Source organism: Dromiciops gliroides, chromosome 3 (assembly GCF_019393635.1).
Source record: "Dromiciops gliroides isolate mDroGli1 chromosome 3, mDroGli1.pri, whole genome shotgun sequence".
Lineage (NCBI taxonomy): Eukaryota > Metazoa > Chordata > Mammalia > Microbiotheria > Microbiotheriidae > Dromiciops > Dromiciops gliroides.
The window spans coordinates 368656612-368675430 of NC_057863.1; the positions used below are offsets into that span (position 1 = coordinate 368656612).

An 18819-nucleotide genomic window follows, 5' to 3' on the forward strand; every position below is an offset into this window, starting at 1 on the left:
TCTCAATTAAACTAACCCATCTCACCTGCTTCTACCTCCCCATTTTATAGCTAAGGAAATGAAACCCAAGATAGGATAAATGATTTGCCTTAGGTCTTACAGAGAAGAGCTTGCAGAAGTAGGATTTGAACCCAGATCTCCTGACTCCAAATACAACATTATCTCCATTGTGAAACATGGTCCAGAACCTTAATTCTTCAGCAGAAGAAACTGAAACCAAGAAAGTTTAAATCAGTTGCCTAAGGTGACACAGAAAACTTAGACTTAGATGAACTAATGAAAAGTGAAATGAGCAAAACCAGGAGAACATTGTACACAGTAAAAGTCATATTATATGATGATCAACTGTGAATGACTTAGCCATGCTCAGCAATATAATGATCCAAGCGAATTCCAAAAGACTTATGAAGAAAAATGCTATCCAACTTTAGAGAATGTTGAAGAAAGCATACTTGTTTTACCTTTTTTTTTTCTTTTTGATTTTGTTTTCTTTCACACCTTGACTAGTATGGAAATATATTTTGCATGACTACACATGTAATCTATACAAAATTGCTTATTCTCAGTGAGGGAGAAGAAATAATTTGGAAGAGAATCTCACAGAGGAAATTTGCTTGAGATTAAGCCACAGAACAATACAGGGGAGTTCTGACTACTACACTAGAAACATCTTCGATGAATTCGATACTAGTGCTGAAGATGTAAGACCATCCCAACCCCCAAAACACAGTGATGGATGACAGGATAGAATAAATACATGTATCTATGCATATGTACATAGGTATAGACATGCATTTATTGCTTGGTACATATACATGTATTTGTATCTATATAAGTATGTATTTGTTATAAACATGCATAATTAAATACGAACACATACATATTTAATTACATCTATATTATTTGTCTATTGAATCTAGTTTAGCCTTATTATTTCTGTATGGGTTCCTCATCTCTAAAAGGAGGAATTTGGGCTAGCTGACTTCAGTGGTCCCCACTAATTCTAAATATTTGATGGTATGAACTGTATTCCTTCTTTCAAGTAATTCTAAATTACATGTTACATGTGCAGAGTTCAATAACTAGTCTCTAAGGTTTCTTCAGAATCTACTGGAAATATTCTTGTGGCATCTGACTCTCTAACTCAATAAATATCAAAGCCTCATTCTCTTTTGTAAGGCAGGGGAATAAATGAGGACTTGTTTAAATATCATCTTAGGTAAATTAGTGTGTATAGGCATGATTTGTATAATTACACCCATTAGTAATTAGTGTAAATAGGGATAATGTCACAATTAGCAAACATAATTAAATCACATAAGGAGACTTGGAGACTCCATATCCAACTCTAGGAGAAAAAATCAGCAGACCAAAGTCATATTTGTATTTTGAAAAAGTTTCCATTTCAAAATACACATCTTAATATATTTTAAATAATTAAAGTACCATAGTAAAGAACTGCCAGAGTATTATTTTCAAACAAATCCTTTTTAAAATCCTCTCCATTATAAAGGAGCTACAACTTAAAATACAAATTTTGATTGTTACAATTTTTGTATACTTAAAGTCCTATTTCCTCAATACACAAGTATGTTACTAAGCTGTGTTCTGTAAACTGTTGTTTCATAATATTTTAGTCTTTCTGTTGGAAATGAAAACTCAGTCTTGAATAACATGTCTTTTCTCATAAAGCATGGTCATTAATGTATAGTGAATGAATGAATGAGTGCATGTATGCATGAAAAAAATAACTTCTTATTATATGCTTAATTCTGAGCTAAACCCTGAAGTTATATATGCAAAAAATGAGACAGTGCCTGCCTTCGAGTATTTTGCACTCTAATGGAGGGGAAAACACATATAAGCAAGTTGCATACTGGGAGTAGGTGTTTTACTTCAGAAAGTTACCTAGATGAATAGAATCTTTGGGGAGTAAGTTGGCACACACAATAGCATTAATATTTTTAGCAAGAAATTATTTGTTGGACTGAAAATTTTGCTGATATTGGCTCATTCTTCCCATATCTAGTACTTTTTGATTAGATACCTCTCCTTTCCTTTTTTTTTACATAGTATTTGATACATAGTATTTGATAAAATCTGTTTATCCTAAATCTCTCAATATGACCACCTTGGTTTATTTAGCTTCATTTTTACTCATTTAAATTATTGATTATTGTATAATTAAACACTTTAGGTCTCCTAAAGCTCTTGAACAATTCTTTTATTTTGAATCTTTTTCCAGGAAACCATAACTTTCCCAGTATTAAAATTCAAGAATCCTAATGTATACAGCATAAGTCCAAAGTCGATTTCTTTGGAGATATTGAACTCTATTTTTTTCATCATTTTTATATCACTAATTTCTTTTTTATTCATAATTATGTACAATGCTATTAACAAAGCAAACATATGCTCTAAATTTAGTAGGGTGATATCTTCAGTAACTGTTCAGCTATTTAAAGTCTCTTGTCTTTGCTATAGTTTACTTCCATGCTTAAATTGTATTCTGCATGAGGAAGGCCCAATCCATATCCTCTGATTGGCTGTATAGTCTTTAGTTATGGTTCCAAAGTGAAATTCATAATTATTTCTTTTTTTTTTTTTGATTTGTATTTGTTTTTATTTTCAAGTTTGGGGGTGAGCACAGGGCATCACTGTAGCCCAGAGTAGGAGGGGCCTGCTATATGTGCTGGGGCCTTACACCACAAATTTGTTCTTGGTGAAAGAGTTGCTCTTGGTGGCCGTGTCTGCATGGGCCTGGTAACCAATAACCGCCCTCGGTGAGAGACCCAGCTGCTCCTTGTAGATGCATCCAATAAAGGTGACAGCTGCCTGGTCCTCAGTCTCACTGGCCCAAATGGCTATTTTGTCTCCCTTGGTGCAAACATTAAGCACAGCCCAACACACCTCCTCACTGTACTCCTCAAAGGCCCCAATCAGACAAAGAAGTGTTTCCAGTCAAAGCCTGTCAAGGTTGTTTTGACGCTGTTGCTTGGCCACGCTGACCAGCCAGCGACCACCATGCTTGTTCATGCTATCTTCCCACATTGGCTCAATACCATTCTTGAACAGGGCATAATCACAGCCAGAGGAGAGTTTGCTGGCCAGTTAGATGTGGCTGTAGATTGCCCGGAAGTCTTCAATGGTATCAAACTTGGTGACCAGGTGAAGGTTGTCCTGCTAAGCCCTGTTCCTGCCATTCTTGAAGAATCATAAGGCCCACCTGTTCTCCAGAGGATGCTTCTCCAAGCCTTTCCCAAGAGACAACTTCCTCCCCCTTGGGGACTCCTCAGGCATTTGGGCTTCAGTCTGCAAATCTTGCATAGTTGGAGCAGCAGTAGCCATGCTTAGCCTCCATAATTACTTCTTAATTCATAATCTACTTCATTGTGCTTCCACTCGCTGGTTCATTCATTTCCAAACAGAATGCCATTTAACAGGTCTATATCCATACCTATGTATCAATTCAATATTCCTCTTAATCAAGATGTATCATTCCCTTTGTTGAATCTAGACATTAATTCAACCCAACATATTTTTACCCATATCCATAAGATCAGATTTACTTCCTTGTTTCAAATTTCAAAATTACTTCTACACATTACTTGTGTTGTATGCATTTGTGATAATTTTAGGCTAGCTACATTCAGTGGCCTCCTTTCTGTTCCTCCACCTCCTGTCTTTAGGGATTTTCATTGGCTATGCCCCCAATACCTGTTATGTTTTCTCTCTCCATATTGCTACCTCCTGGCTTTCTTCAAGTTCCACCTAAAATTCCTTTAATTCTAGCACCTTTCCTCTATTAACTAATTCCAATTTTTTATGCACATTGCTTTTTTGTATGTAGTTGTTTGCATGTTGTCTCCCTCAATAGATTGTGAGCTCCTTGAGATCAGGGACTGTCTTCTGGGTTTCTTTGTGTCCCCATTGCATAACACAGTATGTGGCACAGAGTAGATATTTACTCAAAGCTTATCCTAATTGGTATGTTTCCTATTACTTATCTCTGAGTATTACTCTACTTCTTCCACTATGATCATTTGTGCCATAACCATTTTACACAAATGCTACCTCATTTGAAAGATTTATCTGTGAATTTTTCTACCTTCACCTCAAATTTCAGTTCAAAGCACCCATGATCCAAGTTGATTGATAAAATTGACTGCCAACCCCACATCTTTTTATCTTGAAATGCACTCTATCCATTGCCAAAAGTCCATCACCCTGTTATTATAAACCACATTATAGAGACCCATATCCAATTTTAGTATAAGTACCTGGTTTAATTAGTATTAAGCATAATGGGAATCTACATTTGTAAATTCCTACATCCTTTATTTTATAAAAATGATTGATCACCATTGATGATTCATATTTTAGTTATGATCCAAGATCCTATATCTTTCTGCCCTAATTACAGTCAGTTATTCCTTATTTCTTTCCTGAATTGTGCTGCCCTTTGCTTGACTTTATATATTTCATTCTTACTATCAACTATGTAAATACATAAGATTAATTTTAATTTAATCTTTAAATTTCTCCGGGACACTTATATCTTTGATCTTTCAATCATATGTTTATTATAAAACTTCATAAAATTGACCAATAGAACATGTTATAAATCTCTGCAAGTTGAACAGAAACTGTAGATAAAAACTCTTACTTTGACTTTCCCTATGAAAAAATTATTTCTTCAATAATTTTATAACCTCCATATTATATTATTTATTTGTTTATTTTCCCCAAGGAAAGGCTCAAAAGCCTTCATAAAAATTTAATTAAGCTATCTTTCTACCTTGGTTTCATATGATCCTCACTGTTACACATGGTAGAAGTTCTTTAATAAGTTGAGAGTTATTTATGAGTAACCTTTTTTGATTTAGTTACTTATAAACTGGTACGCTAGGGCAGAACAAAATGTTTTAATATTGTAACATTTTGTGTTATTATGAAAAAGAGGCTTTTAAAATTTCAGAGGTCTAATCAGTTGACCTCCCCTCCCCCAATAATTGGATATTTCAATTTAGCTCATGAATTATTGGAAATAGTGTTTTTAGATAAATTAAGGTAAAATTCACTTAATGAAAATGATGTTTTGGAAGAATAGATATTCTTCTTATGCAGTTAACTTCTGTCATTATGCTTTCTGGTTAATTCATTGTTACCATCATTTGGGGCTTTGATTCTAATTTTTAATAGTTTAGAATTGAGATAATTGGAAAGTACATGGTGAAGTCTAATTAAAATACGAATAGCAATAATCCTTAAGTGCAAATAATGAGTGGGAAATGTGTTGAATTAAAAAAAAATGTTTGGAATTATATTGGCACTTGAGAAATCCAATTATCTTTTCCAGTAGCAGTTTCACTTATATCAGAGAAGAAAAAAAAAAGAAGCAGAAAAATAGGATTCTAGTTTTTGAGAGCACCAACTCTGTTGAAATATGTTAGCTTCTCACTTATATCCCTTTTATTTTGATATGTATAAGCTGTGATTTTGGAATTCAGATTTCCTTCTATTTATAAAGGAAACATGTGGGGTTATGTTAAAAAATATGTATCTTATCCCATTTTTTGAAATGCATTAGTAAGATTAATTTCAAATGTAGAACAATTAGCTGGCATTTGCAAGGCTATTTAATGAATGATGTTAAAATTCAACCAAACTTGTCTTGACTTTTACTTATCCTGTTGCCAAGTGTATATTGGGATAAGGTTATATTTGTAGCTTATACCTAATCAGGAAATTATCAAGGCACAAATTATTTACATGAATGGATTTAGGAATGGGGTTGCATATGAATCTAGAGTTATAGCAAGTTTGAGTTTCTTACTGAGTCCATTATTAAGAGTAAGATTTGACAAGGTTGGATAGGCACAAGCTGGGACAGCAAGACCCCTGATATCCTGGATGATAATAAATGAGTGAGCTCTACCCTTCGTGGTATAGGTGGGCATCCTTAAAAAACTCCTAATCTTTTGGTTCCATTTACTCATTGCATTATCACAGCTGACTGCTAAATTTTTGTGTGAGCATTTATAACTCAGAAATGAGCAAATGATTCAAATCATAGCTTATTTTGTTGTTTTATTGACTGTATAGAAAAGAAAGTTGAGAAAATGTTAATAATGTAAATTAAAATTAAAAGTGTTTCATGAATATATCTCTTCTTTCCTTCCTTCTTTGTCATTAAACATTCACCTGCATACTCTAGCCATGAGCATTGTAGTGGAGGTGTGTGGGATGAAAATAAACATTTTTTAAGGACCTGCTGTGTCCCAAGCACTGTGTTAGCCACTTTAGACATACTACCTCATTGAATCCACAAAACAAAGGGACCATCACATTTTGTTGGAAGTAATGATGTTATATGTGGTGAAACTAACCCTGATTATTTGGTGAGAATGATGAGTGTCAGAGATGATATTCATAGATTTTTGGGTCAAAGGGCAGTAATAGGTATTTATTCTTAACCCCTTTATTTTGTGTATGATAAAAATGAAGCTCAGAGAGATTGTGATTTGACTAAGTCATTTAGTAGGTGTCTAAGGTAGTATTCAAAGCTAGATCTTCCACTTGTCTTTTCATTATACCACAGTATCTCAAAACAAGTATGATATTTTGGAGAGATTTCATGGATTTCTAAAATATCTTAATTAATGCCAAATTTCAAAGCAATTTGTAACTCAGCTTACAAACTACTTATAAAGACCACTTCATCTACCACTGAAATATAGTCATTTCTCAAATTTAAAAAAAAGAGCAGCTGTTTTTTTTTTTACTGCAGCCACAGACAGTTTTAGGATAGACAGCAAAGTATGATACCTCAGCCAATGAAAATGTCAAGAGGAGTTTAGGTAGGCAGAATGTCATCCTGCTTGGATGGTTAAATTGCTTGTTGCTTCATTTAGTATTTGGCAAATTGATCCATATTCCTTTAGTGAAGACATTTCTAGAAATGATAGAGAATTATGGATTGTATCAGGAGGAAATATTTTCCTGAATAAAAAAAAAAAAACTGGTGTATTTTATCTGCTCTTAACTCATTAAGCTTAAAGAGGAATAGAATAGACCTTTTTCCTATAATAGCCTCAGTGGAAATATTTCTTCTTCTCAAGTCCAGGATAATGACACATTTGAAAATCCATGTACACATATCCATATATATGCATATGTATGTGAACAGATATACAAATGTAGATAAGTCTTCATGCATATACATAGGTGGATATATCTTTTTGTGTGGAGATTATATATTTTTAATTTTTAAAATTCTTTTTCTTTGGTGAGGCAATTGGGGTTAAGTGACATGCCCAGTATCACACAGCTAGGAAGTGTTAAATATCTGAGACTGGATTTGAACTTAGGTCCTCCTGAATCCAGGGCTGGTGCTCTATCTACTGTGCCACCTAGCTGCCCTAGATTAGATTTTAGATTCAAATTTTAGAGTCCAATTCTCTGATTTTACAAATTAGCAAACTGAGGCATAAAAAGGTTTATTGACTTGCCAGGGTAACACAGTTTTGTTATATGTTTGATAAAGGTTTTAAATTTGGATCTTCCTGACTTTAAGTTTAGCAGTCTATCCAATATGTCATCTACCTCCTTCAAAAATATCTCCGTCCCGAACAGCTTACATTCTGCTGGGAAAATACACCCATCAAAAAAAATAATAATTGCAAGAAATAAAATGTGCTGTCACCAGCATCACCCTTATTCACATTTATACAATGCTTTATGGTTTGCAAAATTTCTTGTTATTCAAAACTTTGTTGGGGGCTTGTGGTATATTATGATACATACGTGAATAACTATAGAACAAAATAATTCATGATAGGTTTCCTGGACAAGTGGACATAAAGTGCTTTGGTGAGTTCCAAGGAGAGAAAGATCACATCTAACTTGAGGGTGGGGCAAGAGTCACTTAATTTACCTCTACCTCACTTTCCTGCTCTTTGGAGTAGTGTTAATATAAAGTCCCTTACCAAAATCACAAGGTGGTTACACAGACTAAAAAGCTTTTATTTGATGCACATTTGGAAGAAGAGTAGTATGTTGTATAGTGAAAAGAGTACTGGATTGGAGACCAGAGTTTGAGAGAAAAGTCTTGAATTCAAATTCTGGTTATGCCACTTAATTACCAGTATTATTTTAGAAAAGTAACTGTACTTCCCTGAACCTCTCTGGGACTCAGTAAAATGAGACAAGAAGAAGATGTGATCTCTAAGATCCCCTCTAACCTAAAATCCTAAGACTGAAAGTCAGCATGTCCAGGAGTGAGGAGGAGGAGGAGGAGAAGGAGGAGGTGGAAATGAGTATGAGCTGCTGCAGTAGTTAAATGAGGCAGCATAGAAGTTGGAAAGAACAATATAGGGAGACTGTGCTTTGGGCACAAGTCAGTCAGAAATTGAAAGAAAAAGAACAGCTTCACTAAGACCATCACAGTGTGGAAATGTGGATGTACCCAGCACTGTTTCCCTTGTCCATCAGCTGTGTCTAGTGGTGTCTCAGTTGCAAACAGGAATTTGAAGAATTAGAGATAGAAGGGAAAAGTGAGACAACTAAGATAATATAGAGGCAGGGAGAAAAAAATCAAAGAGGGAGAAGAAAATAGACATGGGTTTTTATAGTTTTATCTTCCATAAGTACTATAGGAGGAGAAAAAAAGAACAAGAAAGGAAATGAGAGCATGTATACATCTTCTGAGAAGTGAGGCTCATTGGAAAACTCTTTAAGGGAAGGCATTTGTTTTTGAGAATCAGTTTTGGAAATGATAAAAAGATTCATCTGATAGGAGACTATATATTTATAGATAATGATTACAGAATACCTCAAGCTCTATGAAGTCTTTTCTAATATATACCCATCCCTTGAGTTAGTAATGACCTTTTAGTCCTTTGGATCTCACATAGCATTTTATGTCTCTCCCAGAGAGTAGCATAGTAAAATGGGAAGAGTTGGATTCAGATGGGAAGAGGTCATAGGGGTCATGCAACCTTGGGAAAGTCACAATATTTCTAAGGGCTCTGGGGAAATCTCTAAGATTCCAAGTTAAAGAGAAGGTGCTGACCTGTATGGATAGAGAGCATTTCTGCACTAATGGCTTCATACTTCATCAAAATGACAGATTGAGTTCTTGTTCCTAAGACACAGCATGTCATTTTTTATCCTAGTTATTATTTGTGTTTGTTTATTTAGTTTGTGTGTGTGTGTGTGTGTGTGTGTGTGATAACCTTTTTAAACAGAGTTTTAGTAACAAAAGACTCTTTCAGACCTCAAGGCAGAGATTCTTAAACAGGTAATATAACCTTAGACACTTACTAGCTGTTGTAACGCCCAGAATGATGCCACCTGCTGGAGACTTACTGTAGAAAAACTCCACCATGAGGTGAAGGTCTCTGAGGGCAAGACCATGCATCTTTTCTTTGGCATCAGGAAGTGACGTTTGCTTGTGGGAGGAAGAAGGGGGAGCCTGGCACTCTAACTCATGCTCTTTCCTGTGGACTCTGGCAAAGAATGGAGCTAGGAATGCTCTCTCCCTTTAATAGATAGTGGAATCTAGGCCTTTCTCTCTCTCTTTACAAAATTCTTATTCTCCTTAATAAATGCTTAAGTCTAACTCTTGCTAAAGCTTATAATTTATTGGGGACCACTCAGATATTTTAGACAGTATAGCTAGAATTTTAGCCCCTTACACTGTATGACCCTGGGCAAATAATTTAACCTTTTTTGCCTCAGTTTGTTCATCTGTAAAATGGAAGAGATCTCAGGGTATTTGTAAAGTGTTTTGAAAACCTTAAATTATTGTTGCTCAAGTCATTATGTTATGTCTGAGTCTTCATGACCCCATGAACCATACTGGCCATGGAGTTTTCTTGGCAAAGATAATGGAGTGGTTTGCCGTTTCCTTCTCCAGTGTATTTGGCAAAGAGAGGTTATGTGATTTTCTCAGGTTTATACAGCTAGTGATTATCAGAGACCAGATTTGAAGTTATCTTCCTGTCTCCATGCCCAGAACTTGATCCACTGAGCCACTTAGTTGCCTCCTAAATCATTATATAAATGTTATTATTGTTAATTTTGTTAATAATATTAATAATCAATTGTTAATAATACTAATCTGGGGCATCTAAGCTCCATTATAACAGCACGTTGATAACCCTGTTTCTATATAATTGGTTTCCTTTTTAATCCTATGTATTTTAATACTTAAAACCATTCATCTGATGATCAGGGCAAAAGCTTTCCCAGAATGCCAAAGTGTTACATGACATACACACACACAAATAGCTAAGAACTCCTAACTTGAAGGCTAAATAATGATGGTAACAACACTCTTTAGCATGAAAATTACTTTGTATAATTTTATCTTTCCTTTTCAGCTTCCATGTAGTATGCCTTCAATAGGATACAAACCATTGAGGATAGAAGCTCTCATGTTTGCCTTTGCCTTTCCAGGATGGACCACATAGTAGATATTAAACAAATTTTTGGAGAATTGTGTTATTATGACTAATTAACCTGAGGATTAATATGAGGATAATCATATCTTATGTCTGCTTGCTTCTGCTTTCAGTGCCTTATTCAGTATTTTAAACACAATATTCAGGTGTATCTAAAATATATATTCAGTATTTTAAACAAAAGGTGTTTAATAAACATATCCAATTGAACTATAGAAATGAAATGGGGAGAGGAAAATCAAATACACACACACACACACACACACACACACACACATACAAAGACATACATACATACCCAAGAAAACACAAGCAAAACAAATCTTAGCTCCATAGAGGGAGAGGAAATACCTTGATGTGAATAGAAGCCATACCTCCTTGAAGGAAGGAAAGAATAATTGTGCCCTCCACACCTCCTGACTCCTTTACCATCAAAAGTAAAGAGAAGTACCCAAGACTACATGGTGATCGGTAGCTCATCCTGCCCTGATGACCAGCTCCATCTGCTATTATACATACTTGCCTGGAATAAGTAAAAATAAAGGCTAAATTAAAGAACATAATAGCTGTCTGCAAGACAAAAGGACATTGATGGCCTTAAGAGATGACAAGCAACAGATATACAGTGGTACTAAAATAAAAATGATAATTAATGCAGAACATCTTTAAGTTTCAGTATCAAGACCAATAAATTATGAGCAGAATGGAGAAAAGATGTGTGTTAATACCCAACTATCTATCAAATAACAAGAAAACAAATTATTTTATAGCAAATCCCCCAGCTTCAGAAGTAGGTACCACAATCAAGCTGTTGAAGAGCAGAAGGACTTCTGAATTTTATAGTCTCACTGTCTAGTTGTAAAATAACTTTTGAGAAATTCTTCTGAATGCCAGACTGCACATTCTTTGTTGGAAGAGGTTTAGTTTCTCTAGCACTATGTGTAATTATAGGTTGTTGGATAAGGATCTCACATTTACAATACTAATAGTTAAATTAATATTCATAGACATTCAAAAATTATGATTCCTTGCACCTGCTGCCCCCTTTCTTACCATCCTGCCACTTTCACTGTAAAAGCAGAAGGAGACCACACAAGACAGCACACTTTTTGTCATTTTTTTTTGTTTCAAGAATTTCTGTGTGTAAGAAATTCATGGAGATGAGCATCACTCTACTTAGCTAGACTGGTTCTCACACAACAGATATAACATATTGCGTGGACTGATCTCAAAGACTTTCCAGAATGGAAGAATTTGTTAGACTTTGTGCTCCACTAGCTTAGATAGGAAAAATCAGACTTACCTTCACACCATGGTGAGGCATTGCATTGTGCTATGTCGTTTTCTGAACCTTTGTAGGGTACTTAGTATAAGGCCTTATTAAGTCAGATGATCCAGGAATAATTTTAAAGTGAAACTGAAAGAGTAGGGACAGGTCAAAATAGATGAACAAATAACATATAAGTACATTTGTTTACATAAATATGTACATGTATATATGTGTGTGTGTGTGCATAACATGTATTAATATTTCTATAGCAAAAATGTTATTATTCAATGATAGTAGAATCACCATATTTATGTCTTAACATGTATTTCCCTTATGTACTATAGAAAAAAGATGAAATACTACTAAAAACTTGAGATAGATATAACACCTGTTCCAAGCCAAATATGCATGGATGGGAAATCCAAGCTAAGGTGGTACATTTTTGAAACCATTGAGCTTTTAATACTCGAAACCTGAAAGAGTCAAAATTAATTATTAGAAATGATAATATTACTAAAAAGATGATGGACAGACAATAATTATTGACAAAAACTACTCTTTCATCTTTAGTAAATCTTTGTTAAAATAAGCTATAAATCTTTAACCAAAATATTAAAGGGACCAGACAAGTTTTCACAGGCAATATTCTACAGCTGAATAGATTTTATACTCACATAATTGAATAAAAGCTTCCAAGAAAACAAAACTTCTGTGTATATTATTCATTGATTGAAAACAAAACAAAATCTATTTGATTCAGTAACCAAAGTAACAAGCATTTATTAAATATCTACTATGTGAGAGGCACTGTGCTAAGTAGTAGAGATGCAAAGTAAGAGGGGGAGCCTCTGCCTTCAAAGAGTTCATATTCTAATGGGGGATATATATATATATATATATATATGTGTGTGTGTGTGTGTGTGTGTGTGTAAATATGTATATATACACATACATATATACACACACATCTATATCTATATCTATATCTATATCTATATCTATATCTATATCTATATTTATCTATCTATCTATCTATCTATATATATACATATATATATATAATTTGGAAATATTCTCCACAAAAAGGACACAACATTGAGGAAGTCCAAGAGAGTCTTCTTGTAGAAAGTGGAATTTTAACTGAGCTTTGAAGCAAGCCAAAGAAACCAAAAGTCAGAGCTGAGCAGTGAGAGAATACCAGGCATGGGGGATAGCTTATGGAAATGCATTAAATCAGAAGAGGGACTCTCATTCATGCTAAAAAGAAGTATAGGCTATTAAAGAGAACTGATTTTATAAAATAGATTAGAACAACTTTCAGAAAGAAGTAAAGATGGGGACAGCTAGGTGGTACAGTGGATAAATCACTGACCTTGAATTCAGTACAACCTAAGTTAAAAATCTGACCTCAGACACTTGACACTAACTAACTATGTGACTTTGGGCCAGTCACTTAACATTAATTGCCCAAGAAGAAGAAGAGGAAGAAGGAGAAGAAGAATCAGAAGAACAACAAGAACAAGAACAAGAATAAGAACGAGAACAATAAGAACAAGAACAAGAAAACAAGAAAAAGAACAACCAGAAGAAGAACAAGAAGTAAAGATGATAGAAAATTAAAATATGAAGGGCAAGAAAATAAACAAGCAATGAAGTATTATGCATAGACATATCTAAGGAGGTCTATAAAATTATAATAAAAATTGATGGACTCAAAGATCAGGACTTGAGTACAAACAAAAAATAGGAGGTCAAAAGAAATAGAGCTAGCACCAAGAAGAGATAGCAAGTTAAACATCTTCCCTGCAGTTGTTGAAAAACAAGTAAAAGCACTCAGAATCTAAATGATTTCACCTTCCCAAGGAAAAGGAAGGGAAAAGATAAAACATATACTAAGGTTCATTTATAATTGTCTTATAACATATGATATTTGGTTCTAATTACTCCAAATTAGGTGGAGGAGAAACCAAAGAAAAAGGCAAGGTACCAATAGACATAATTGAATATTTTCAAAATGTAAGGAGAAAAAACCCCATAATCTTTGAGATAGTGATTTTCTGGGATAAAAGACATGGAAAAGAATCAACATGTAAAAAATTGTCAGGAGAACTATGGAAGAGAAGGATAAAAATTATGGGGAAAAATAGAGTGAAAATGTGAATGAAAAATGCTAAACATTTAAGAACAGTTAGCTCAAATCAAAACCAATGAGAACTTGACAGACTTAATTTATATAAGTTCTTTGGGGTTTATTTGATTATTGTAAAGACTTTTAAAATATGTATATGACATTGGCACCAGACATATTTTTAAAAGTAGAATGACAGAATGCATATGAAAGCCATGACAATTAAAAATATGAGAAACATATTTCTGTGTAATTTAATCATATTATTTATAGGCTGGTAGGTTATTAATAAAAGAATGGCTAATGTTCATCTCTCAGACCAAAGACAAAAATGGTGGTGGACTCAAAGTTTATGTCTCTAACTTCAGGAGGTCCATCACAATGAAATCTAATGGGTGGTATGATTGGAGGTATTTCATATTAAAATTAAGTCTGGGGATATGTGACTTAGGTCACTAAAATTTTGTTCAAAAAGTCATCAGAGCGGGGCAGCTAGGTGGCCTAGTGGATAAAGCACTGCCCCCAGATTCAGGAGTACCTGAGTTCAAATCCGGCTTCAGACACTTGACACTTAATAGCTGTTTGACCCTGGGCAAGTCACTTAACCCTCATTGCCATGCAAAAAAAAAATCATCAGAGAAAAAAATGAAGACCCAACCCACGCTGTTCAGAGCACAATAATTTCCACCTTGGTGTGGTGTTTACAGGCTAAATCTCATCAGTAAAGTCCTTCAGAAGAAAACAACAACAACAACAACAACTCAGCAGGACTTAGAAAAAATGGGGGAGAACTAAATCCAGCAAGATATTGATTATTCATAATTATTTTTCAGAAAGCTCTGTACTAATGTAGAGGAGTATACTCTGGGAATGTTGAAAAGAAAAGCAAAAGACCATTTCTAATTCTTTCTTCATGTATGCTTAAAGTAATTTTATTTCTTGTTCAGATAGGTTATATAATATAAGCAATTTCTTATTTGATTTATTTTCTTTCAGTTTACCTTCTTTCATTGGATTGCCTCTTGGAATTTGAATACCAGAGCTAAGCATTTCTCTTCTTGTTCTATTTACGTTCATTGTTTTTGTCATCCATTTTAAGTGAAATGTTTTTAAGAGACAAGAACTACAACTATATAAGTTTCTTGGCTTGGAAGAAACAAATGACCTACAACAATGAAGATAATGATGACATTAATGGTAGCCAATGATGAATTCATGTACAATCTTACCACAACTCCATTTTTAATAAGAAATTAAATTTCAAATCCCTGTCTAGCTTATCTTCTAACAAAATGGCAAGAAAATAGTGCTAGGACCTCCTAAATCTCATAACTATTTTGCAAATCTTGTTTTAAACTTCCTATTAATTTTCCTTAGATGATAATTTTATCATAAGATCACTGATTTAAATATAAAAGGGGCCTCCAATACCATTTCTTCCAATCCTTTCATGTACAGATGAGGAAACTAAGGCTCAAGAAGTTCAAATAACTTGTTCAAGGTCATACAGGTAATGTGAGAGTCCAGGTATGAATCCCAATACTCTTTCCATCATGCTATGGATTTTTTCAACATCATTCCCTTACTGAAAATTCTCCCTTTATGATGCGACAAAGTCTAAAACTACATATTGAGGAATATCCATAATCTTATCCAGTGTTCCTTAACAAACTTATCTGTGAGAAATCCCCAAAATCAATGAATTGCTTTAACTAGAAAATTTTATTTAGGACTGCTAGATATATCCAACTTTAGGTTTTTAGTCATACTTTTCCTTCTGTGTAGTTAAATATTATCCATTTTTCAAGGCCTATCTGAAGCTCCACTTTTCCCATGAAGCCACAGTTTGTGGCATCAATCCTTTTAGAATGAAGAAAAAGATCTGTTCTGTATTAGCAAGACTAAGTCAGTAAGTCAGCTAGAATAATAGCTACTCCAAAAATGATTACTGAATTAGACGCAAAGTAGTGCTAGGACAACAGAATAACATAGTGAACTGAACACTTGACTAAGAATGAAAAGATCCAAGTTTTTATGTTACCTCTTTGACTCTGCATAAACCTTGACAAGTCATTTCATATCTCAAATACCTTAAGTATATTCACGTGGTCAAACTGCTTCATTTTAGTGATTGAGAAATTTATTTCCCTTCTACCTCTAATATTTTTTAATTCTATTTTTAAATGCCTAGATCCTTAAAATCATATAGAGTAAATGTTTATTAAGTACCTACTATAATTTTATAATTAAACCTTCTCTACTATATAAAATCCTCTTATTGATTCTAGCCTTAGTAATAAAGGAAGACAACATTAATAAGATCCTTAATTACCTACCTACAACCACGAAGTAAATGTTTTTTTAGATTTGTATCTTGCTTCATTTGGAGAGGCAATGTTGTTCAGAAGTGGTGTCATTCCCTAATGGAATGTTGATCAGGAAAGAGTAATGACCAGAGGCCAAGGCTAAATATGCTAAGTGCTGAGTACAGCTATTCAGTATATAAGAAATATTATAGTCCTATGAATTCCCAGGACATCAGTCACTAAGTACACACACACACACACACAAACACACACACACACACACACACACACACACTTTCATATACATATGTGTGTATATAGATAGATGATAGATACACATATATATGAGTGTATTTTACATATACCTGCATATAATATATAAAATTTTAATTATATATATGTATATAAAATCTATCATCTATCTATCTATCTATCTCCCCCAACAAAAAAAACAAACATAATTTTACTACGAATTAGATTACATTTTGATCTGGTTTCCATCAGTGGTTTTTTGTTTTTGTTTTCTGTGGGGTAGTGATGGTTAAGTGACTTGCCCAGGGTCACACAGCTAGTACATGTCAAATGTCTGAGACTGGATTCGAACTTAGGTCCTCCTAAATCCAGGGCCAGTGCTTTATCCACTGCACCACCTAGCTGCCCCCTAGATTACATTTTGAATATATATCCATAGCACTCCATTGACAGTATTAGGAGTTCCTTAATGTTAATTTAATAATTCAATACTTAATGGAAAACAGGTATTTTTATCTAAGTGTGAAGTTAGTTTATACCTCAAATATAATGGGTATAAACACGTGACTTATTAAAAACATATTTTCTGCTGTTTTTCAGTAATGTCAGTATTGCTTGACTATTTGAGACTGCTTTTGGGGTTTTCTTGGCAAAGATACTGGAATTGTTTGCCTTTTCTTTCTCCAGCTCATTTTATAAATGAGGAAACTGAGGCAAACAGGGTTAAATGACTTGCCCAGGGTCACATAGCTGGTAAGTGCCTGAGGCCAGATTTGAACTCAGGAAGATAATTCTTCCTGACTTCAGAACTGCACCTCTATACACCCAGACACCTAGCTACCCTTAGTACATATTTAGAAATTATCATTAACTGATTTGGGGATCAATTTTTATAATTGGCTACGCATAATTAATTCACATTAAAAGCAGATTAAAGAGGGGCAGCTAGGTGGCACAGTAGATAGAGCACTGGCCCTGGAGTCAGGAGGACCTGAGTTCAAATCCGGCCTCAGAAACTTAACACTTACTAGCTGTGTGACCCTGGGCAAGTCACTTAACCCCAATTGCCTCACCAAAAAAAAAAATAGATTAAAGAGAAAAATATACTTGGAGGCAGAGTTTCAGTGACTTTCCCAATTTCACTCAACTAGCAAATGCCTGAGGCCAAATTTGAACTCAGGTTTTCCTGACTCCAGACCCCAGTATTCTATGAACTAAGTGAACTAATTGTACCATTTAACTGTTCAACTTAGCATAGTGCCTTACCCACATTGTTATTTAAATGTTAGCTATTATTATGTAGATGAGGTAGCAACTAAATTATGTCCTTATCTCCAGTTTACAAAGCTAAAGACTTCAGGAAAATTGCCCTTTGAGTGAGATCTAGAGCTCATTTACTTTGTGTGACTGTGTATTTCTCTCTCTCATTCTCTCTCTCCTCTCTTATCTGTTTGCTACCAGCTTGGACAAATGGATGTATTTGTTGTATGTTTTCATTGAGGAACAACATTTGGTTGGAAGGGAGTCAAGCCTTTAATATATAGTTTTAGACACTCCTTCCTCATTAAGAAACAGTGATCAGTACCTTATCTTATACCTAAAAATTATTTCTCCTAGACCAAAAATATATAAAAATAGAGGGTTGGTGGGGGCAGCTAGGTGGCACAGTGGATAGAGCACCAGCCTTGGAGTCAGGAGGACCTAAATTTAAATCCAGCCTCAGACACTTACTAGCTCTGTGACCTTGGGCAACTCACTTAACCCTCATTGCCCAACCAAAAAAAAAAAGAATAGAGGGTAGGGAATAAATATACTTTTAGACCCATGCTCTTCTCTGAAGAGAAGAGAATGGTCATCCTCTATTGTCAACATTCTTTTGCCTTCCTGGAAGGGGATCCAGTGGTAAAAGAACACGCCTTTATTAAACATCTACTATATATCAGGTACTGTGCAAAGCAGTTTACAAATATCATGCCATTTGATTTTACTTGGTTCTCACAGCAGTCTTGTAAAATGATTCCCATTTTACAGTTATGGAAAATGAGGGAGACCATGGCTAATTGACTTACCCATGCTTACACAGCTAAGTAAGTGTCTGAGATTTGATTTGAACTCAGATATTCTGGACTCCAGGCCCAGAACTCTTTCCAGTGTGCCACCTAGCTAACCTTGGAGAAGGGTGGATAGAGAAGACTTTATAGAAATCTATTCATATTTCCCTGGGAACCAAATCAAGAGAGACCCAAGTGGACAATCATAACCTACATGGGAAAAATGCAACTCAAATCATATGCATGTGTATGAATATCTGTATGAGCATATAGCTTTAAAGTTTTGTAAAGTACTTGATATATCATTTGAAAAAAATTTTTAAAGTGCTTTTCAGTTTTGGAATAT

General features: G+C 34.4%; 1 pseudogene; it reads right to left on the reverse strand.

Annotated features, from left to right (window-relative positions):
- Positions 1 to 2700: 2700 nt before the first annotated feature.
- LOC122751061 lies at positions 2701 to 3348 on the reverse strand (annotated as a pseudogene).
- Between the last annotated feature and the right edge of the window lie 15471 nt (positions 3349 to 18819).